The sequence below is a fragment of the Hakea prostrata genome, chromosome 5 (genome assembly GCF_041222555.1).
Source record: "Hakea prostrata isolate BN-2017 chromosome 5, UWA_Hpros_2, whole genome shotgun sequence".
Lineage (NCBI taxonomy): Eukaryota > Viridiplantae > Streptophyta > Magnoliopsida > Proteales > Proteaceae > Hakea > Hakea prostrata.
In genome coordinates this window covers 25,949,520-25,972,762 of record NC_142604.1, presented here as the reverse complement: position 1 = coordinate 25,972,762, position 23,243 = coordinate 25,949,520, and the positions used below count along the sequence as shown (strand labels likewise).

The following is a 23,243-nucleotide window of genomic DNA, read 5'->3' as shown; positions in this document are numbered from 1 at the left end:
ATTGGATCTATGGTTTATCTTCCGCACTTTTATTATGATTGTTCATGATTATGTTATTGTTTATGTGGGAGGTTGATCACTCGATACCTGATCTTCGGACTGTGGATCACACTCTCGGGTATGCCAGATAGGGTACCGGCTGGGAGGGCGTGACATGTATAGCCATGTAGAGGTCTTCTACTTATAGTGCCACATATGGCTAAGCGATACCATTCCTCAAGTCCCCTCTCATGTTGGTCTAGCATCCCCACCACTCTAGGAGTACTAATTTTCAAGACTCCGCTATTGTTGGCTGAGCACCCAACAACCCTATACCTTACCTCAAGATTCTGCCACAATTGGCATGACATGAATGGTACACTAATGTATTTGATGTCCCCTCATGGCTTTCTCTTTGTCTTTTGGGTACCCACCAGTATCACTACTCCACACAATAGGTTGCCAACCTCAATACCCTTGTTGATAAGGTGGCACCACTTAGAGTTTTATCATAACCAACACATCTACATGAGAATATGCATATGTTAAGATGCATGAGTATTTGGAGGCAATGGCATAGCCACCACCTCCTATTTGTCAAATAAAGTCCAGATTCCCTAACCCACATATCATTTCCAATGTTTAGAACATAAAGAAATAAGAGTCAAATATAGAAAATAAAAATGCATAAGTATGATATATTATGTCTACCGTTGATATACTAATACCCCCAATGAATGCATGCCCTATTGTGATAGCATTCAAACATATAACAGATTGGAATATAAACAATAAAAATTATAATGCAAGATCTATCCTAGAAATGGCATCCAATTTTCCTCACCTTGATTTGAAGTTCAGTTGTTTGAATTCAGGTGTCCCCTTTGAAGAAAGTCCCCCAATTCTATTGCACTATCCCCTATTAATGTTTCAGGCAAGTTAGTACACATGTAGGACACATTTTCTAGTAATTATAGTACTCAATCTGTGACTGCAACTGTAACAACCTCTATATTTCTAACCCGGAATCCATATTGCAACTCCGATAACCCAAAGGTCTAGCCAGATTAAGTTGTAGAGTGTCCAGATAGAAGTTCATGATCCAGACCCTGAACCCATGGATCTAGATTCTCTTGATAATGAATCTGCCTTATTGGGAAGTTGGATCTCTGGTGGAAGGCAAGTGGCATTTGGAGATGTCCGAAATGAAAGTAAGACCTCCCTCACATGTTGATTAGGGTTAGGTTGAGGTTTAGTGTCAACCCCTTGAGCAAAGCACCAAAGTATAGCAATGTACTAGGGGGTGGTTGCTTAAAGCGGTTGATTGAACCAATCAACTGCCCCAAGCGACCTCCAGGTCTTGATTGCGTACAAAGGGTCTCCCAAGTAACAAGTATGTGGATGACTATTATACTTGTATGTCACTATAAACAAACCACACTGCGATGTCAGTAACCTAATGTATGTTCTGTCTAGTCAGGTAATACATGCAGTATAAGACAGCATCTAATATCTAACAGCAAAGCCATAGAAGAGGTACAATAGTGGAAGTAAATTTTCTTTTCTACTGAAATTTGAATCAGTTCTTGATATTCAAAATATAGTAACTGCAAAAGCAGGACATACTACCAGGGACAGCCCTTCCAAAATTTATTAGCCATCAAGTCCATTTCTCCCCTTCCTCTTTTTTTGGCATTATGCCAATACCAACGTTTTCAAGAAAGTAAAGTTGAGTTCCTCCCAAGTTTGGATCAACGCCTTGCTGTAACAGCTAGCACTAATCAACTGGTTTTAAGCTATTACGAAAGAATTAGTAACGAAAATGGGTCTACCTACCAGCTTGAACCCATCATGGCTGTCTCCATGAACCAAAAGGCTTGAATGACTCCTAACTTAAGGTCTTGGGCTTCTCCTCTGAACTGGGGATGCAATTAGTCACATATGCTAGACAAATTAGTGGATATGCAACAACAACAACAATATATATATATATATATCAGAAAGCAAACAAGCCTAAAATATCAATGGTAGCGTAACTTCATGAAGTTATGCCACAGTTCACAGAATTCGGCTTACTCTACCATTACTCATTTGCTCATTTGTAATCCAAAAATATGCAACAAATATGAGTAGACTGATCATAGCAATAAGCTTTAAAGTCATCAAACAAATCAAAACTGCTGATCACTCCAGACCTTAAAAAGAAGTTACCTCCTAATAGTGGAATTGATTGAGATACAGACTACGACACCTACAATAAAATGCAGAAAAGAACGAAAATCCCACACACACAAAGTGCTAATAAGATTTATCTGGTTTGGGGAAATTGCTTACCTCTAACCGTGAGTTAGCTCGCCAACAATCACCTGGTTCTCATAAGCAAAATGCACAAATCAACAGAGAAACTGCAATTAATCTTCAAAACTAGCACTGTGAGGTTCTCCGGTAAAGAAAACCTCTACAAAAATTGGCGTATGCCGCTTTCTGCGGTGTGCACACGGTATTCTTTAGTAAAAGGCGAAAGAATAGTTCGCTCTGTGCTCGCCGCGCGGCTGCGTAATTTTCTAATTAAGACAAGTGCTTCCCTAAATACATTCTTGGAGGATTGAATTGCCTCTTGGTTCCGATGTGGGACAAATTCTTAATTCTCTCTTTTCTCTGATGGCTTTTCCCTGTGGAAATGAAGGCAGTAGCTTGGGAAGCATATATGAATAATATGTAAGAACCTGAGAGGCCTCTCACTCATCTGTACGAAAAATCATCCCACATAAGAATACTCAAGCTCTCGTCTATCCTCGTACTCGCTGACATCAAAGCATGATTTTCATTTTATTGTCATATATCGTTATGCCCATTTTATTGGCTTAAAGGTATTCCGCCAGATTCAAATGATTTTAAATTTAGATGAATACAGAATACAAATTTTTGACTGTGTTATATCTCTATGATATCATCAATGAAGGTTCTGGAGCTAACCAGATTAATTAAAGTTGGGCCAAAAGAGTGCTAGACCAAGACAGAAACTAGTTTTGGTCCGTGTAGGCCGAAAACTCAGTCAGGATGAAGTATTATAGTAGTTATTAGCAGTTGTGTTTTTAAATTTGAATTGTCTTGTTCTCCAAACTCTTAGGAGATTATCCTAAAGGTAGTTTTTTTTTTGGGGGTAAGATCCTAAAGGTAGTTTTAAGTAGTTTTAAGGAGGTAGTTGCTCTCTTTGTCTATAAATATCAGTATAAACTCATTTGCAGACCCCAGTCATCAATTAAATGACAAAGTATACTAATCTTTTTTCTTATCTTAGTTTAGATTTTGTTGTTGTTCTTCTTCTTCCTTAACTTTAGCATAGTAATGGTACAAGTTCGCCAAAATTGAACCTCACAAGTTTAGTTGCCTTCTCTCAAAAGGCATCGATGTCCTCAATATACCAAGGTAGGCAAAACTCACATGGCTTGATAATTCACATCTCCCTTAGTTCAGTTGCAGACTCTGGCATGCTAGCGCAAGTCCAAGAAGAAATTGGACAAAGACCCCCTAAGAGCCCTGGTATCCTTATTCCCCAGCATGAGCCCACTTAAACCTTTTCCCAACCTCAATCCCCAATCGCATCAAAGTAATCCCCCTCACTCAAAGGAGTAGCTGAGGATTCGGATGATGAGTTGGTTCTAGATGCAGCTGATGAACTCCGGTTGGCCAAGCTATGGCAAGATACATTATGGATGGGAGACCTTTTCGTTGTAGTAGTCATGGATGGTCTTCCAGTTGCTTCAAATCCAAGACAAAAGGTGGGGTGATATGCCCACTAAGAGAAAGGAAATATCTGTTTGGGTTTCATCACGTGATGGACAAAAAGAATGTTCTCCAAGAAGGTCCGTGGACAGTTGCAAGCAATATGCTTGTCTTGCAGCCATGGAAAGAAAGACAAAAGTGGAAGTTTGGTCATTGTGAATTTTGGGTTAAGTTGCATTTTGAACCTACTGACCTAATAGATCTGATAATTGTGATGAAGATGGTACCAAGGATAGGGAAAGCTAGTAGGCTTATGGTTAAAGATGGCACATAGCTCAGTTTGTGGGTTCACTGCGTAAGGGCATGAATCACTCTCAATATTATCAAGCCTCGCTGCTTACCTATTACTATTAAACAATACTAGGGTGGTTGGCTAATGTCCCAATGAAGTATGAGAAGCTCCCCCTGTTTTACAACTATTGTGGTTTGATAGGGCATGATGAGCACAGGTGTCTTACCTTTGAGGAGCTCTCTTCCCAACATAATTTTTATAGATGCAGTCAATAATCAACATGCCATGATCTTCCAAGGCCCTGACATAGCCTGGACTAAAGAGGAACCCTTTGTAATTATTGATTGGTGTAGGGAGCTACAATGGTGTTCACCAAGTAATATGTGGTCGACAATGAATGCAATGGACTGCAACACACAACAAAAGGTCGAGGTAGCGATGCTTCGGACCCCAGTGATTAGGGGAGATGACATGATAAGGAGGGAACTTGTACCAAATCAATGTGCATACATACTTTTTCTAGAATCACAAGGAACTCATTCTAAGAGGAATGACATTTGACTCTATAGGATCATCCTCAATAAGTGTGGAACTTCATAGTTCTTAGGCTTGGTGACTAGCTATCCTTGTACATAGCAATTTTTGGTGGGACTATTATCTTTCCTCTCATCAAGACCTTGAACACCACCATCTAATCCTGATGCCCACCCCCTTCCTACCCCCTTTACACACTCCATCAGAATGTTTTACACCTAAAACCTAGCTTCACCTACCTAGTCCTATGCAAGATTATATGTGGAAATGTCCAGAGCACTCCCTTGCCATATTGAACCTATTGCAACACATGGCCACTATTAACCTTTCCCATCCAAAGACTGAGGCATCTAATATAACCAGCTAGTCCCTTGGTACAATTGTCCCAAAGCCTCACTATACTACCCAAACATAGTATGCATAACCCAACCATGTTCTTCTCTCATTATGAGCCTAGCATGTACCTCTCTACTGGGAACAAACACCTAGGTTATCAATCCCAACACCTAGCACATTATGCCCATCCCATCCCACCTAGGTTACTCATGTACAACAGAAGCAAAGAACATGTAAAGCTCTCTTGATAGCATAAAACCACAAACACCTCCCTAAGGTTAAGAAAGCTTGGAAAGGGAAGAAGTATGTTGATGTCTTTGAAAAGGAGGCTTTTTTTAATGTCAAGACCCATGGATACTGGGTTTATCAGTCCCACGGGTCACTATGAGACTCATTATCTAGAGCTGCAAAGGTTTGGAGAGATCCAAGGCAGTTCGACACTATGAAATCCCTCCATCTCAAATCAACCAGTCATCATCTTTGTAGTCAAAACCAAAAAGCAAGAAACAAGAATAGTTGCTTTCACGAAGCAAGTCAAGTTTGATGAAGTCTTCTCGGTGAATGTTGTGGGTAAAGCAGGGGGCTTGTGCTGTTATGAAATAATTATTTTTCAAGTTCAACTTATTTTAGCTGATGATAGAATTTCGTAGTTAAAGATACATGGAGAAGGTAAGGAGTTCTTCTTTCATGCATGCACGAGAAGCTGAATAGGAGTTACAAACAATGGGTTTGGGACTACCTTGTAAGTTGTAACTATAAGAAGCAATCAAACTGAAGTGTGAGCATCGGGGATTTTGATAGTTACCTTGGGTGGCATGAAAAAAGTGGAGGGTTTCATAGAGGGGAAAGGGACATCCGGCGACAGAGATATGGTTTCCCAAAGTGCCCTCATTGATTTTGGTTTTGAATAGTACATCCTTCACGTGGAACAAAAGAGCTCTCATCCAAATCAAGTTGGATCGTGCATCGGCCAACCTGGCTTTGCGGGTGGTGCTTGATAACACGGTGGTTTTTATATGTCAGCAATCCAACCATTATTTGGTCCTTGACATTAATGAGTGTAGGGTAGTTGGGTTTTACTATTCTAATTTGAGGTCATGTGGAGTAGAGATCCACTTTGTAAGGAAGTCATTCAACAAGCTTGGACAAATTCGAGTGAAACCATAGTGGTTCATCATTTCATTAGCAATCCTGGAAAGCAACATATGGTGAGTTCCAATGAACTAGTGAGGGGAACACAAGCAAGTTTGTTATGCATGAATTGTGGTCCTAACCAGAAGATACATTTCAAGATGTTGGTCTCTCATATTGTATCACGCATTAAACATAGTACCATCCTCTGGGGTCCCATTCATCATCTCAACAATCAAGTGTCCTTGGTCAAGTCCACACTCCGCAACACAACCGTTGTTCAAGGGTATTTCAGTCCACTCTTCTTTCTCATCAACTCGTCTATGAATTTCCATCATCCTTTTTGTCACATCCCCCTAGTCGGTACCCTAATTGTAATACTTGGAGGTGTGATCCACAACCCCAAAGATCAACTCTCAACAATCATCCTCCCACATAGCACAATAGTATAATCAAGAGCAAGAACAAATCATTGTATTAATGTAATTAAAAAGGAATAATCAACGAACAAAATCTCAGAAGGATCTCAAAAGAATAATCAAAGTGCAGAAAAATGATACCAATATAATCAGAGTATAGCATAAATAAAATCTAAAATCAATGCGGAAGGATAGATCAAATCTAATGTGTAGTGAAAAGAATATAAAGAATTTCTAAGAATCAATCTAAGTTTTCCATTGGCTCTTCCTCTTCTTAGACCTTCGCCTTTTCTCCTTGGGCTTGTATACTTGCATCTGAGGATCTACATCCAGCTCATGCTCCCAACGGCGAATAAGACGATGTCTATCATTATTAATGGGTGCCGTTATAGTAGTCAAAAATGGTACTCAGGTCGTACCAAGGCCCACTATCTTCTCCCACTGTTTCCATAGCTGCATCATATAGGGAAAAGTCCTCACCAAAGGAGCTCGAGATCTCTTCCTCAACTGCATAGCCATCTAACAAACATTGTCCCCAAAGGGTGAGTCCAAAAGAACTCAGCAAGTAGTTCAAGTACAAATAACCATTACAATCAATATTCAAGTACAAAGCATGATGCAAGATGATATGAGACAATTTGCAAGTATGCATCTAACTCTAACATATGCTAGTCTCTAGTGTCGGACACGCATTAAGATAGAACACCATACTCCTCTAGGCAATCTTAGTCACTCTCCCTCATGGCTCTTAAGCAGTTCTTTTGGGTTCTCTACGGTAGTTGGGTCAGGGCATCCATCTCAAACATTCACCATAGCTGGGGTTTAGGTCACCACTCTCTCACTCCACCATTGGTATGAGTATTGGCGTGTATCAGGGTTATACCTAGCCCGATGCACGTCATCTACTGAGTCAAATCAATCTCAAGGTTGGATACTTCCCTTCCGTGCCCCTGGGCAGTCCGTTCCGGTATCTTTCCCCCTGGAGTCATCATATCCTATGGCTCCAACCAACTTGGACTCTAGACTCTCAACCCTACTGGTCATCCACATATAATAAATGGGAAACTCTCATGTCCTCTCATGGGTTGTCTACCGGTCTTGAGCTGTCACACCCCACCCGCCGGTCTCGGTTACTCGCCCGATAACTCGTGGGTGCGATCCGTCATAGGATCCACGGTCTTACCCACAATAATAAATGCAAGTATAGATTAATCAAGAGCACGAGCAAGTTCAAATAATTGATCAAAGGATTACAGGAGTCCAAATACTCCAATAAAATAATGAAAGAAAGAATCAATAATCAAAGAAATATGATTTCAGCGAAAGCAATCAAAATAAACTAAATGAGTTTCTTTCCAGTTTCTTTCTTTAAAGCTAAATATTGCGCTTCATGAATAGCAAGAAAGGGGGTTCTCCAGTTCTTCTCCATACGGTCCTCAAAATGTCAAGCAATCTGCCTCCTTCGGCCATCAATGGGTGCTATAAGTGCACTCCAAGCATCCGCAGGAGGTTTAATGCAAGCTATCTTCATCTCCCATTGACGGTGCCACATCTTCTTCATACGAGAGGGTTTGATCATACGAATTCTCTCCAATTTCCGAGGACGTGAAACCATCTGTATAGTTAGTATAACATACAAAGAAAGGAATGAGTTCTGACGAACTCAGGAAGGATATCACATTTCTTATCCATATGTCAAACACAATCAGCAATGCATATATGATATGAATGATATGCAATACTATGAATGCTATTAAGATCTAACTATGCAAGTCTCAAGATAGTTGACATGCCTTAAGATATAACACCAGCCCTCCTTTGGGTAGGTCTAGTCACTCTGATCCCTCACGGATTGGTTACCTCTATTTATGATCCTGGGCAAAGGGGTCAAATCCTCATCAGGCATCCATGGCTAGGGATTAAGTCAACACTCTCTTACCATGACCATTGGTATGAGTACTGGTGCATGTTGGGGTTTCTAATCCAATGCAAGGTCATACTGGTAACATATTATATGGAGTCCAGATACTATCCTTATGGCACCAACCAACTCGGTTTCATATCCTTCGCAACCTAGGAATGAGAATCCTCATGGACCGGCTACCTCTGTTGGACTCCACTCCCTAACCCTATGGTCATCCACATATTATTGGGGCGGAAAGCTCTCATGACTCCTCATGACACCCGGGCCACTCCTTGGACGTCCATGAGCCCAACCCTAACATATGCAACATCATTGCATAAACAACAGTGGACCACTGAGTCTTCGCATAGACTGGTTGTAGGATGAAACAGAGTTACGTCACCATTGTCACGAGTCATTCTGCTTCAATTCCCCTACTGAAAGGGTAATAGTATGTAGGGTACCTAGCCATGCAATACTAGACTCCCTATTGGACTGTTGGATGACATACAAGGGTATCCAGCTCAGTGAGTATGTCTCTCATACCACAACCCTCTGATATCTCAAGCAAAGATACCCAATTGGATACCCTTTGTATCATAACTACACTACATCAATCAAGATCATATCATAACCATTCATTCAATATCTTGAAGTAACAAAGTATATAAATATAACACAAACAACAAGTATATGATAGTATTAAAGTGAATTAAACAACTACAGCAATGTACATGATTAATGAATAATATAGGAAACATCTGATTCATCATATACATGTCATTGCATATAGACAAGATAGTGTGTCCCTACTTGTAATTAAGTAAAAGCTTACTGGAATGAAATCAAATCACAATTATAAGACTTTCATTAGACTCAGAGAACACCTAAACATAGGGTTACAAGAATGTATAAGAGTCATGAGTCAAACCAAACCAAAGCAAAAAACCAAACTCACACAGCTACTGTGACCCAGCCGGTTGCTTGGGTCAAGCGACTGCCTTGAGCAACCGCCCCAGTTACAGACAGTTTTCCAACTCCGAAATTAAGATTTTTGATCATCCAATTACAATCTGGTTTTGTGATGATCTTAATCCGAATTCCAAACTTAAACAAAGGAGCAAATTAGAAACCTAAAATTGACAGAGATCTAACACCCAATTCATCTCCCTTGATTGGATCCATCCTTTATTCGAATGCAAGGATTCGTTTTCGAACAGGATCCTTTCAAGAACATTGAAAAGGGAATACAACCAATCACAATTAGGTTACCCCAACATGAAGGAGATGGATCTACATCAATCCAAAGTTGAACGAAGAGAATTGATTCACTTACCTCAACCAAATTTGCAAACAGACTAGGGAAACAGATCCAGATCTCTAACTACACTTTCCTCACCTTCCAGCACGTGCCTTCTACCTCCTGACCGTCCACAGTAGCAATCTCGAATATAATAATGAGTTAAAAACACAGGGTATGCTATTTATAGAGGACAGGGGCAAAATTAGGTCAAATTCCCGCAAACAGACCATGGCGGTCGCTTGGGGCGGTTGATTGGCCCGATCAACTGCCCCCTAGTACATTGTTGTACTTGGGTGCTTTGCTCAAGGGGTTGTCTCCCAACCTCAACCTAACCCTAAACAACACATGGGGGAGGTTTTACCTTCAATCCAGACATCACCAAACAACTCTTGACTTCCACCAGGGATCCAATTCCCCAACAAGTCAGGTTCTTCATCAAGAGAATCCAGATCCATGGGTTCTGGGTATGGATCATGGACTTCTATCCGAACACCACACAATTTAATCTAGCTTGACCTTTGGGTTATCGAACCTGCAATACAGATTCTAAGTTAGAATTAGGGGGGTTGTTACATGAGCTCCCATGAGCCCAGGCTTATTATGTGTGACCTTACCAATGAATGGCCCCCATAATGTGATTATGTCCTCCCATGGGTCGGATACCGGTCTTGAGTGCCCATAATCCCCATTGTTGCCATAGGTCACTCGGCCTCAATACCACACTGATAGGGTAAGATATGACGAGGTTTCCTAGCCAAACACATCTAGACAAGTCCTAGGTATGTCATCCAATAATTATGGAAAGCGCCAAGGGGCACCGTTGGAAAGCGTCCCATACCACCTCCATTGATGTCCCAAGACAAAAATACCAGAATTTCATTCCCCATTCATAATTTCACATCATAATCCATTCATATTCCAACATTCACATTTATAACAAATATGCATATCACATAATGAATATCATACTGAAATTATAGAGGCATATCCATCATGCACAAGTCCTAAAAATAGTAAAAGAAGATCATGCTCTCAAAATAGAAAGTAATTATGCTATTTGTAAGTGAACGTCCTTACCTTATGCTCGATTTGAAATCTTCGAAGAATAGATGGAAGGATAGGTTCAAAGTTGCCAAAGAAACCCTAATCATACAAGGATTAAGTATTAGGAACAAACCCTAAAGGATTGAAGATGAAATGGTCAAAACAGGGCAACTCACTGTAACTATACCCTTTGGTCGCTTGGGGCAACCAAGGCAATTGACCAAGCCTACTGTGTACAGACAGATCAGAAACTCATTGTTTGAGTTCCAAACACTACAAAATTGATAGGAAAACTCTGAAATAATATAAGGAGACTATCTAACATGGTTTAGGTATGAAACATGGTCGACAAAATAAAAACCTAATGGATCACATACTAAGCTTCATCCGAAATTAATCCGCAAATTTCATGGATAGACTACAATGAATGGAGATTCACTCTAGGACTTAGAAAACAAAAGATCAAGGTTTGAAAATAACTTAGAAATAGATTTAGCATGGATTAGAAATCAAATAAATCAAAAGGGAATACAATCATGAAGGTCATCCTAGGCTTTTACCGAAAATCACATCATGATGTTCACGAAAGGAATAAAGTGAATGGGGATTCACTTTAAGACTATAAGGATGAAAGAGTAGGTCATTATAGTAGCATAAGACCTTCCTCATTGTCACATCCACCCAGCCGGTACCCTACCTGGCATACCCGAGTGTGTGATCCACAGCCCCAAAGATCCAGTATTCGAGGAAATCATCCTCCCACATTTACAATAACATAATCATGAACAAGACATAATCAATATATCATTATATAAACAAAGAGATCGAGATAAGAAGAAGAGAATAATAATATAATCAGTGTGCGGAAAGAAATGATACCAATATAATAATCAATGTCGAACAATCACATGTAGAGTGTAACAACCCGTATTACGAACCCGAGATCCGTATTGCAGGTCCGAGAACCCGAAGGTCTAGCCAGGTAAATTTGTGGAGTGTCCGGATAGAAGTCCATGATCCATACCTTGAACCCATGGATCTGGATTCTTTTGATGAAGAGCCTGCCTTGCTTGGTATTTGGACTTCTGGAAGGCAAATGATGTCTGGAGATGTCCGGAATGAAGGTAAGACCTCCCCCATGTGTTCTTTAGGGTTAGGTTGTACTTGGACATCAACCCCCTGAGCAAAGCACCCTTGTATAGCAATATACTAGGGGGTGGTTGCTAGTGGTGGTTGATTAGACCAAGCGACCGCCTGGTCTGGTTGCCGGGGTTTTGCCCTATTTTTCCCCTAGACTTCTATAAATAGCAACCCTTGTTTATTTTACGAATATTATATTCGAGATTGTTGTTTTTGGAGGTTAGACGGCTGTGGAGACGTGCTGGAAGGTGATTTGAAGTGCTGTTAGTGTTCTAGAAGCTTCTACTATCTTTTCTAGCTGATCTGGTTGAGGTAAGTGATTCCCTATTCACTCATACTCCACCTTTAGCTATGATAAAAGTAGATTAGTGCTCCTCTTTGGTTGTTCACGATCCTTCTATTACAGTACCTACCTTTTTAATGATCTTGGTGAGATCAGATTGAAAACAAAACCCTGCTTTCATGAAAAGGGCCGATCTAATCAAGAGGGAGCATTCTAGATAACCAAATTGATGTCAATTGTTAGGTTTTGTATTACCCTTGGTTGCAGGAGTGTTAGATTAGAAATTCGGACTATGATCATTCAAAATTCAGATTGAAAACCGATGATCAGAAGCCTGAGTTTTGGATTGAAATTCACCATTTTTTGGGCGGTCACTAGTGGCGGTCGCTCAGACCAAGCGACCAGTTGGTTTCCAATGACCAAATGACTTTTGGATTTTGACTGATTTGATTCATTCGACTTATACCTTATTGTAACCCTGTATATAGGTGTTCTCTATTTCAAATAAAAGTCTTATAATTGTTTATGGTTTGCAATCCGAAGGAATTCTACTTATTTACAGGTAAGGACATACAATCCTATCTTTATGAAATGACTTGAACATGCTAGTCCAGTGTCTGTTATTACTTTTCTTTCATTTCATATACTGCTGTAAGCACGAAACAATATATCGGCAAAATTTCGACGAAATTCGCTGAGTTCGACATAGGGCGAAATAAAAAAAAGGAGTCGATTCGATATTACACAATCTTGCCCAAAAATCTCCAAATTTTTGGCGAAATACACAAGTAGAGTTGCAGTTTGACAGCCAGAGAACCCAGTCTTCAGAAAAATGTCTTGCCCTCTTCTTCTTCGGTTCTCCCATACCCAACGTTGACTGAACGCTTGTCTTCTTCAATTCCTCACCTCAGTTTCAAGAATACTTTGTCGTTAAAACATTTTCTAACATTCTGATCCGGCGAATCCAAGTCCGATCATTTCAAAGATCACCTATTCAATCACACTTCAAACCATGACGGAAGATCTAAACACTAAATGAAAACAGGGAAAACAAGATCAAAATGAAATTAAACCACAAATCATAAGGGAAATATTGCTAACTGAATTGTTTTCTTTGCTTATGTTAACAGTGACGACGATTTCACAGAGGGCCTAAGGCCCTCTATTGGTACTGCTACTGATTGAGTGCATTAGGACCAGAGCAATAATTCACAATAGGGTTCCAAACCCACTGAACCAAGAACCTCCTTCTCACGCCATTCATGTTGTAAGTCGCTCCATCTTCTTCTTCCAACATCTGCCCTTTGTAAGAACCTCCACCTCTTGTACCATAAATTCCTTCACAAAGATCAATGATTTCCACAGGATAAGTTGGGTCTTGCCCTGCATACCAAGCATTCACTAATAGGTTCGTTGCTAGCTCTGCTATCTCATGAGCTATCACGCTTATCATTCCATCAAAGCCCACATCACCGTTTGAGGATCTCACTGGCTTCAGATTTGGAATGTAAGATGGAACTACAAATGGGTAAGCACACAATCCTGGGCACTGAGTTGCCGAGTTTCCCACCCAAGCGAAAGGCTATCCACTTGAAATATAGGCGAGAAATCGTTGAAGTTCGCCAGTTTCACCAGGTTCACCAAAGGGCGAATCGGCGAACTTCACCGAGATATAGTTCCCTGGTTGTAACCTTGTTTAGCATGCTGATCTTATTATATGCTTGCTGTTTGTACTATCTTTACATATACCTTGTCAATTATGAATGTAATATGATGATGGATGATAGTTTGTGGTTCTGATGGAAGGGGTATTCCATTGGGATATCTTGGCTTGAGATATCAGAGGGCTATGGTATGGGACACATGCTTGCTAATGTCTCCAGCACTGTCATAACTACTGGATGACATACCTAGGTAAAGTCTAGAGTTGCATGGCTAGGTACCACATGCTACTACCCTTTCGGTAGGGGAATTGAAGTCGGATGACCCGTGATGGCAGTGATGTGATGATGGTCCACTGTTGGTCATACAATGGTAGGGTTGCATATGTTAGGGTTGGGCTCATGGACGTCCAAGGAACGGACTGGGTGTCATGAGGAGTCATGAGAGCATTTCACCCCAACAATATGTGGATGACCATAGGGTTATGGAATGGAGTCCAATAGCGGTAGCCAGTTCGTGAGGATTGTCATTCCTAGGTTGCGAAGGATACTGAACCGAGTTGGTTGGTGCCATAGGGGATGTATATGGACTTCATGTAGTATATTACCATTATGACTTGCATTGGATTAGAAACCCTGACATGCGCCAGTACTCATGCCAATGGCCGTGGTGAGAGAGTGTTGACTTAACCCCAGCCATGGTTTGAGAGCCAGATGTGGACTTTCCATTTTACCTAAGATCCCTATAGAGGTAACCAGTCCTTGCCAGATCAGAGTGACTAGACCTACCCAGAGGAAGGCTGGTATTATATCTTAAAGCATGTCAACTGTTAGAGACTTGCATAGTTAGATCTTAGCGGTATTCATACTTTGCACTCATACATATCATATATGCAATTTTGATTGGTTTGACATATGGATGGGAATTATTGTTGTTCTTACTAAGTTCTCCAGAACTCATTCCTTTATTTGTTTATGTTTTATTAGCCTGTATAGATGGAGGATATACGCCGGAAGATGGATTGGTTTCCCATGAAGGAGCCTTCTCGTATGAAGAAGATGTGGCACCGGCAATGGGAAATGGAGATAGCCTGTGCGGGAGCTCTTGCAAGTGCATGGAGTGCGCTTATAGCACCCATTGATGGGCGAAGGAGACAAGTTGTCAGGCAGTTTGGCCATCGTCTGGAGAATAATTGGAGGACCCCTCACCTTGATAAACTTGAGTCTAAGTTTTTAGCTTTAGAGAAAGAAACCAGAAATAAACTTATTTAAACATTTTGAATTGCTTCCGCTGAACTCATACTCTTTTTGATCATTTATTCTTTCCTTGATTATTTTATTGGGGCATTTGGACTCCTGTAATCCTTTTATTTAATTATTGAACTTATTCTTGCTCATGATTGTCTTTACTTGCATTTATTATTATTGATAGACTAAAACCGTGGATCCTGTGGCGGATCACTCCCACGGGTTGTCGGGCGGGTAACCGAGACCGGGGGGTGGGGTGTGACATATAGTGTGTGGAAAATCACTCCACATAACACAGCGGAATGTAGCTCGAAACTAAAAAGGAAAGATTACAACCGATTCTCCAAAGAAAGGAAAGAAAAGAAGTGATGCGTCCAAATTTTGCTCAGCCCTTAGATCTCCTGAGAGTGACCTGCAAAAACGAATGTCAGATGTGACCCGATCGCTGGGATCGAGAGTCCACCTCCGAAGGCTAAGTCAGTTGATTAACTTAATCACAAACGGCTCTGCTAGAGCACAGAGCTAAGGAATGAATAACGAGAATACGATTCAAATTGTATCCGTCCTCTCACATTGTGAGCAGGTGATGTTTATATAGAGTGTACCTTCGAATCTCCTTCGTTGGATGTATTTGAGCCTTCTTCGGATAGTTGTTGGACCTTAACAGATAGATCCGTTGAGTGATAGATTTCTACTAGGATGGACTAGTAGATGACTCCTTTGATAATACGATCGTTATATGGTAGTTATCCATATAATAGCGATGAGTGATAGCCGCCAAATGCTGCTAGCCATCTCTAGGTTGGTTTAACCTAATCCGATCATATCGGATTAGGGCATGCTTGTGACTAAGTTAGTTTTCTTCCTCAGCAAGCTATCTCCCGGACCCAGCTCGCTCGGAAGCGAGTAGATTCCTTTAGTCCCGACCGGAGTCGAGGATTGAACCAAGTTTGAACCAGGTTCGGTTATATTTTCTCCATATCACGAGCCCCCCAGACCAAGCGTTCGGACGATCCCAAGAGCTTGGTTTTCTCCATCGAACAATAGTTTTGCACAATCCCCAACCCATTAAATGTCATATCATATTTAATGCAGCCGTATCGCTTTTTCCTCGAGCATTGTGAGTATTCTCACTTTTTTGTGGGGGTGACGCCATGCGTCCTTTGTAGCCGAAACTATCGTTGCTCACGAAATCGAAATGACAGTTTCTGAACACCTGTTTTTGATTCATGAGTTCAAACTTTCGAACCGTCTCCAAATCTCGATCGTCGATGTTGAGTCCATCTCAATCGTACACGTCCTCGAACACTCGTGCAAGTGCTTAAAAACGGTTTGTTGTCTTCGTAGGTTTCATTCTCTTTGTCTGGAATTTTGAAACCTCGTCGTCTTCTTCGCACCCTCACGATCTTCTCACTCTCGAGCATTCTGCTTCAGTGATTTAGTAAGTCTACTGACTCCTTTGCAAAGTTTACTTTCGTCTCTAGGTTTCTTTTTTCTCTAGAAACCACAATTAGACTTTTTAGTAATGGAGGGCGGTAGGGTTTCTTCTAAAATTCCTCCTGAACTTAACACTGGTAAAGGCGATACTGGTGATGAGGCCTTTGCCTTTGTCCCCTCCGAACAGTCGAATAGTGACAAGAAAACCCTAACGCTCTCTTGGCGTGACTTCGCAGAAGTTAGCCAACAAAGAAAAGCAGAAGAAAATGCTGAGGCTTCTTCTGCCCTTCCTGAGTCTAGACCATCCAAGACTCCGAAGGCGACTGCCGAATCCTCTGGGCAGTCCAAACAACCTATCAAGTCCACTGATGGACCTGGCTCTGTTGCCTCCTCCTTTACTGAGGAAAACCTTCCTTTAGCCGTCCAACGTTTCGACTTTCCTTCCTCGTACCAACTTAGGGCTCCCACTTCTGATGAGAGGGTTGATTCGATCCTTCCTGGCGAATTTTCCCTGTATATAGATACTCTGGAAAGCGGAGTTCGCTTTCCCTTCTTCAATACTTTGTTTTCTGCTATTCTGAATCATTGGGACATTTGTCCCAGAATGCTTCTTCCCAATAGCTGGCGTCTCATCGTCGGCTTCTTGGGTTTATGTTTTGAACTCGGCATCATACCTTGTCTTCCTCTTTTTGTACATTTTCATGTTCTTTCCCTTTCCCATCCTCCTGGTTGGGTTGTGCTTTCCAAGCGCAACAAAGTTGAGCTTGACTGGTCGGGTAGCATTCTTGCCAGGGGAACTTGCCCTTCCAATCACAAAGGGTGGCGCAAGCGGTATTTTTTCTACCGAGCGCCTCAATCGGATCTTAACTTCCTGACCACCTGGAAACTGTATACTTCATACTCTGAGGGCAACCGGGTCCCTCAACTATCCCAAGAAGACAGAGCTGCTGTCAGGAAGATCAAGTCAATTCCATGGTATCAAGAGATACATGGACATGAGATGGAATACAACTCCATTCTTCAATACTAGGGGTTGGCTCAACGTGAGCTTTCTAACTGCCACGTTTTGCTTTCTTGAATGTGTTGCGAACATTTTCAACTTTCTGATTCTCGTCTTTCTTTGTAGTGCCTCCAAGAATGAATCCAGACAACCTTCGAGTGAAGGCTATAAGGCCGTTGTGACTGCAGAGCAACGGTCTCCTCGAGCATTGACTACAGAACAGGTGGCCTCTGTGCCATCTCCAGACCCTTCTTACAAGGGTATTAGAAACCTGAAGCCAGTGGTTGAGGCTTCGGGGAGAGGGAAGAAACTGATGGTGGAAGAGGTTGAAATTCCCTCTCCCGTCCGAACCAAAAGGAAGCATGACTCCGTCGATGCTTCTGCCCCAAAGAAATCCAAGAAGAATAAAGATTCTGAGGAGATCTTCGTCACGCAGTGGTCTTTGACGCGGACAGACCGAGTCACGCAGGATCTTGAGAAGGCTGCCGAGTGGAGCTCTCTCGGCCTTATGCCTGCCGACCATCAGGCCTTTGAAACCCGACAAGACGACGTTCTCGTTCGTCTTTCCACAAGGTATGAAGATTCTCGAGCTTTTCACTATTTGCTTTGTAATCTCTACTGGGATCTTTGATAATTTTCCTGCCTTTCCATGAATGTTGTGTTGAGCTTCTATCAACACATGGAGGCATTGAGCCGAGTTGGTCATAGCAGCTCCTTGCTGCAGACCTGTGAAGAGAATTTGGCGAAGGCCAATTCCGAAGTAGACCGGCTGAAGAAAGCAGCCGAAGAGTTAAAGGAAGAAAATGATGAGGCCATGAGTTCTTTGAGGAAAGAACTGGACTTATCGATCAGTCGTGCCGCTGCTGCTAAGCGCGAAGCCAAGAAGTAGAAAAATGAGGCTACCACATTCGGTGAGAGCCTCGAGCTTAAGGCCCTGGAGAACGAACTCCTAAAGAAGATGGCGGTTCCTAGCAAGCCCGAACATCTTTCACAAGATCTTCGGAGGGACTGCATTTGGAAGTATCTGAACAACGTTCCCTTCACTGATCTGATGGGCACCTTCAACCTTCAAGCTTATCGAGAGGGGCAGAATGATGTTTGGAAAAAGATTCTTGAATCTAACCCTTCCTTTGACACAACCCCCTTTCGTAGCGTGTGTCATGAGGAAATCTTTGAGAAGCTTGAGCTGCCTTTGCCCGATTGGGTTTTGGAAGAAGAGGATCCTTATCCAGCAGATCCAAACATCGAGAAGTATCTTGCTGATTCGCTGCCTCTTTCCGAAGAAACTCAAAAGCCTGCCTCAGACAACGATCCTTCGGCCGAAAATGTAAAAAACCAATAGGAAGCTATCTTTTTTTTTTTTTTTTTTTTTGTAAGGGTTGGCCCCCCATGGCCTTCTATAATGAAATAGAAACTTGTCTTCTTTTTCTCGAACTCAAAGATTGCCATAATACTTTCTCATATCATACCCAGGGAATTGTCTATTCCCTCATGTAAGAGATATTTAAGAATGGGATAAGTTATCATGTCGATTAACTTGTACCTTAATTGAAGATGACGCTCAGGACATCAGAGAGATGCGTTCGGGAGAGATGCTTTCGGGAGAGATGCATTCGGTCAATTTGATTCTTCCAAACCTTTTGTGACACTTGAACCTTATCTCCCAATTGTTCCTTCTTTATGACGAAGGCCAAACGTTTCCTTGTATTCCCGTACAGGTTGCTTTTCCCAAGGAATTGGAAATACTCTCTTTTTTAATACTGGTGTGATGGTTGGTATTTTGGCAGTATCCTCGTATCAGGTGCATGTTGTTCCACGTGGAAACCTAGGTGAGCCTTTAGGTTTTCGAATTTGAAGCGCCGTTATCTCCTGACCGTTGATCCTGCATTTTTCGGAATTCGAAGCGTCTCTTCCAACCTGTCCCTTGATTAACTTGGGCTTTCAACCGTTGCATCACTCCTTGAGGCTATTTAAGTTCCTCAAGGGGGCTTCATTTCTATCTTCGCTATCCACAAGCTATCCTTGTCTGCTAGATTTGCAGAGTAGTATTTTGTCTTCCTTTGCCTTCTCTGTACTCTTGTCCTCCAACAATATCTTCGATCAGAACCTAAACAAGTAAGTTTTCTCACCTGTTATTAAGTTTTATCACGAACTTCTTTCTCTCCCTGAGTAATCTCCACAGTATTCATACTTGGGGTTTGCTCATTATTGAAGTTCACCGCTGGGTATTTGCTGCTTCATCTGTTCGACAGAAATCTAGGGTTTTCCCTTTTCTGCTATATTTTGTTGGATTTCTCGTACTGATGATGCTTGCCTTTCATTTGTAGTGCCTCCAAGAATTAACTTAGATAATCTTAGGGCGGAATCTTGCAAGAAGACTGCTCCAGTGCTGACGAAGGTTGTTCCCTCTGAAGTGACTGCTTTGGTGAATCTTCTAAACATGGGGAGATTGATGTTGGTGAATCTTCAGAACAGATTCCCACAGTTTCTGCTGGTGCTTCTCCCACGCCTCTTTTGCCTAGAGAGACCATTCAGTCTCCTAAGGGGGATGTGACTCCCTCCGTCATTGCTCGCACTGTTGAAACCCCTGTTGGCACTACGCTAGAGTCCTTTTCAATTATGAAGACCCTTCGGGCTTCTAAGGAAGATGTGGTCCCCGCAGTCGTCGTTCGGACCTTCGAACCCAACTCTAGTGCTTGTTTGGCATCCTCCTCCAATCCTTCCAAGGAGGTTCTCCAGGAGACCGAGGATTTTGCGACTAGGAAGCGCCCTTAGCTGGCCGATGATGTGTTCCATCCTTCCTAGTCGTTGAAGAGGTCTGACTTGGTGACAAGCGATTTTGACAAGGCACTAGAATGGTGCACTATTGTTCAAATGCCTGCCGAAAGCAGAGCCCTCTCTATGGTTCCAGATAGGGAACTTATGAAATTACTGGTGATGTAAGTTTCTCTTTATTACCTCTCGTTCTGAAGATTTTTTCTTTTGCTCTTGACTAACGCTTAAGTTGTTGCAAGAGTCTTACTGGTAACTTCCACAACCAAGTGGAGGGAGCCTTTAGACTCAGTAGACTGAGTGATGAGCTTTCCAGGCTTTGAGAAGAATCCAAAGCCAAAGATGCCGAGATTGCTCGTCTTGGAAACCAAGCTTGGGAGATTGCCCGAGAGAAGAACTCCGAGAACGAGCGTCTTTGTTCGGATTTGGATGGTGCCAGGGAGAAGATCCGGCAGCTGGAGCGGGAAGTAGGAAAGCTTTCAGCAGGGGCGAAAGGGTCTGGAGCTGTGTCAACGTCCCAAAGGCAAGTTGTTACCCTTTTGCCCGAGTCCCTTTCAACTGATGTTCGCAGGACTTGCATCTTCAAATATTTGCAGAGTAAGCCTTTTGTTGACATGTTGAACGCTTATAACTTGCAAGCATACCGGGATGGTGAGAACGAGGTATGGGAATCGATACTAAGGAGAAATCCTTATTTCAACACAACTCCCCACCGCGCCATTTGTCATCCTGAAGTGTTTGCAAAGTTGGGACTTCCTCTTCCTGCCTGGGCCAAGGATGTGATGGACCTTTCACCTCCAAATCCGGATATAATGCATCATCTTGACAACTCTCCTCCTCTGTCTCCTCTTAAAGGATTCAGCTATGAAGAGCTTGCCTTGAATGTAGGTTTGATCAAAGATCAGGCTTCTTCCGAAAAAGCTGGATAAAGAGTATGGAATTGAGGAGGATTTTGTTTTCTCAGAATGCTTCGCAATCCCCGAGGGAAATAAACAAATGATAACATATGTTTTCCCGACTCTGTTCTTCTTCTTCTTCTTGAATCTGTATTGCTTCTTGACTCTGTGTTGCTTCTGACAAAGCTGCTTCGATCTTGTTTGAATTCTTGACGATCACCGACGATGACCTTCCTTTTTGACCGAATGAAGATTGTATCTCAACACTTGTTATCTCATATGTATATTTGATGTAAAGGTTGGCCCCTTCTAGTTGTTTAAAGGAATACAGAATTAACTTCATCTTTGAACTTTGTCAATCACTTGAGTCTTTGTTGCAGTAGGTCTTAGTTGTTTCAAAACAATGCCTTTACTTAAAGATTTCTGTAGAAATTCAATAAGTTTTGAGAAGGAACTCACTCGGGTTTTAAACCGATGCCTTTACTTAAGAATTTCCGGAGAAATTCAATAAGTTTGAGAAGGAATTCACTCGGGTTTTAATCTGATGCATTGTAGAAGGTCCCACACGGGTTTTAAACCGATGCCTTTACTTAAGAATTTCCGGAGAAATTCAATAAGTTTGAGAAGGAACTCACTCGGGTTTTAATCTGATGCCTTGTAGAAGGTCCCACACGGGTTTAAAACCGATGCCTTTACTTAAGAATTTCTGGAGAAATTCAATAAGTTTGAGAAGGAGCTCACTCGGGTTTTAATCCGATGTCTTTACTTAAGAATTTCCAGAGAAATTCAATAAGTTTGAGAAGGAACTCACTCAGGTTTTAATCTGATGCCTTGTAGAAGGTCCCACACGGGTTTTAAACCGATGCCTTTACTTAAGAATTTATGGAGAAATTCAATAAGTTTGAGAAGGAACTCACTTGGGTTTTAATCCGATGCCTTTTGATTTTGTCGCTGAATCTGATCTTGAGTGTTGTGTGATGCCCCCAATCAAAAGACAGTATGTTGAAAACTGAGAATTGTATTGATTGAGTTGAATTTTGTTACATCATGAATGAAAATGATAATCTCTTCAAGGATAATATTTCTTCAGGTGCCTGGCATTCCACGAACGATCCAACTCTTTCTGGGTTGTCATGTTCTTTAACTTATAAGCTCCCAAACCGACCGGTTTAATAACCATATATGGGCCTTCCCATGAAGGGTCCAATTTCCTCTGATGGCGTGGATCTGAAGCTAAGGTATTTCTCAATACCAAGTCTCCTGCTATGTATCGACAATTCTTCACTCGGGAATTATAATGTGATGCTATCCTTCGTTGATAATGTTGAGTTCATGCTATTGTTTTTGCACGAACTTCATCTAACAAGTCAAGGCTATCTAGCAATCCTTGTTCGTTCGCTTTTTTTCGAACTCTCTTTCTCGTAGTGTTTCAGCCATTACCTCAATAGGTGCCCACGCTTTAGATCCATAAGCCAGTTTAAAAGGAGTTTCTCCTGTGGTTGTTCGAACCGTAGTACAATAGGCCCACAGTACGTTATGCAATTCTTCGACCCATAAGGCTTTATCAGCTTCGAGTCTTCTCTTTATCCCCTCAAGTAATGTTCGGTTTGTAACCTCTACTTGGCCATTGTTTTGGGGGTATGCCACTGACGACATACGATGCTCGATCAAATAAGTTCCACAAAATTGTTCAAATTGTGGGTTATCGAATTGAGTGCCATGATCGGTCACAATTATTTTTTGCATCCCAAACCGATATATGATTGACTCGAGCACAAACTTCTCCACCTTTCGCTCAATGATGGTTGCCAGGGCGCTAGCCTCGACCCACTTGGTGAAGTAGTCAATCGCCACTATGAGATATTCTCTTCCGCCAGACGCCTTGGTGAATTTTCCCATGATATCGATCCCCCACATTGCGAAAGGGATGGGGTCTAGAATCGAAGTCAAGGTTTCAGCTGGGCGTTTAGATACTGTAGCATGGATTTGGCAATTGCTACACCGACGAACATATTCCATAGCAGCTTGTTGAAGCTTAGGCCAATATAAACCGAGCCTCAAAATTTTGTGTGCCAGGGCCCAACCGCCCATGTGAGCACCACAAATTCCTTCATGTACTTTGGCCAGAGCTAATTTCGA

General features: G+C 41.8%; 1 non-coding gene across 1 annotated transcript; it reads right to left on the bottom strand.

Moving 5' to 3' along the window:
* Positions 1 to 2,415: 2,415 nt before the first annotated feature.
* Positions 2,416 to 2,533, bottom strand: LOC149015755 (U5 spliceosomal RNA). Its single transcript, XR_016173854.1, has one exon. It is a non-coding gene; the product is annotated as a U5 spliceosomal RNA (small nuclear RNA).
* Between the last annotated feature and the right edge of the window lie 20,710 nt (positions 2,534 to 23,243).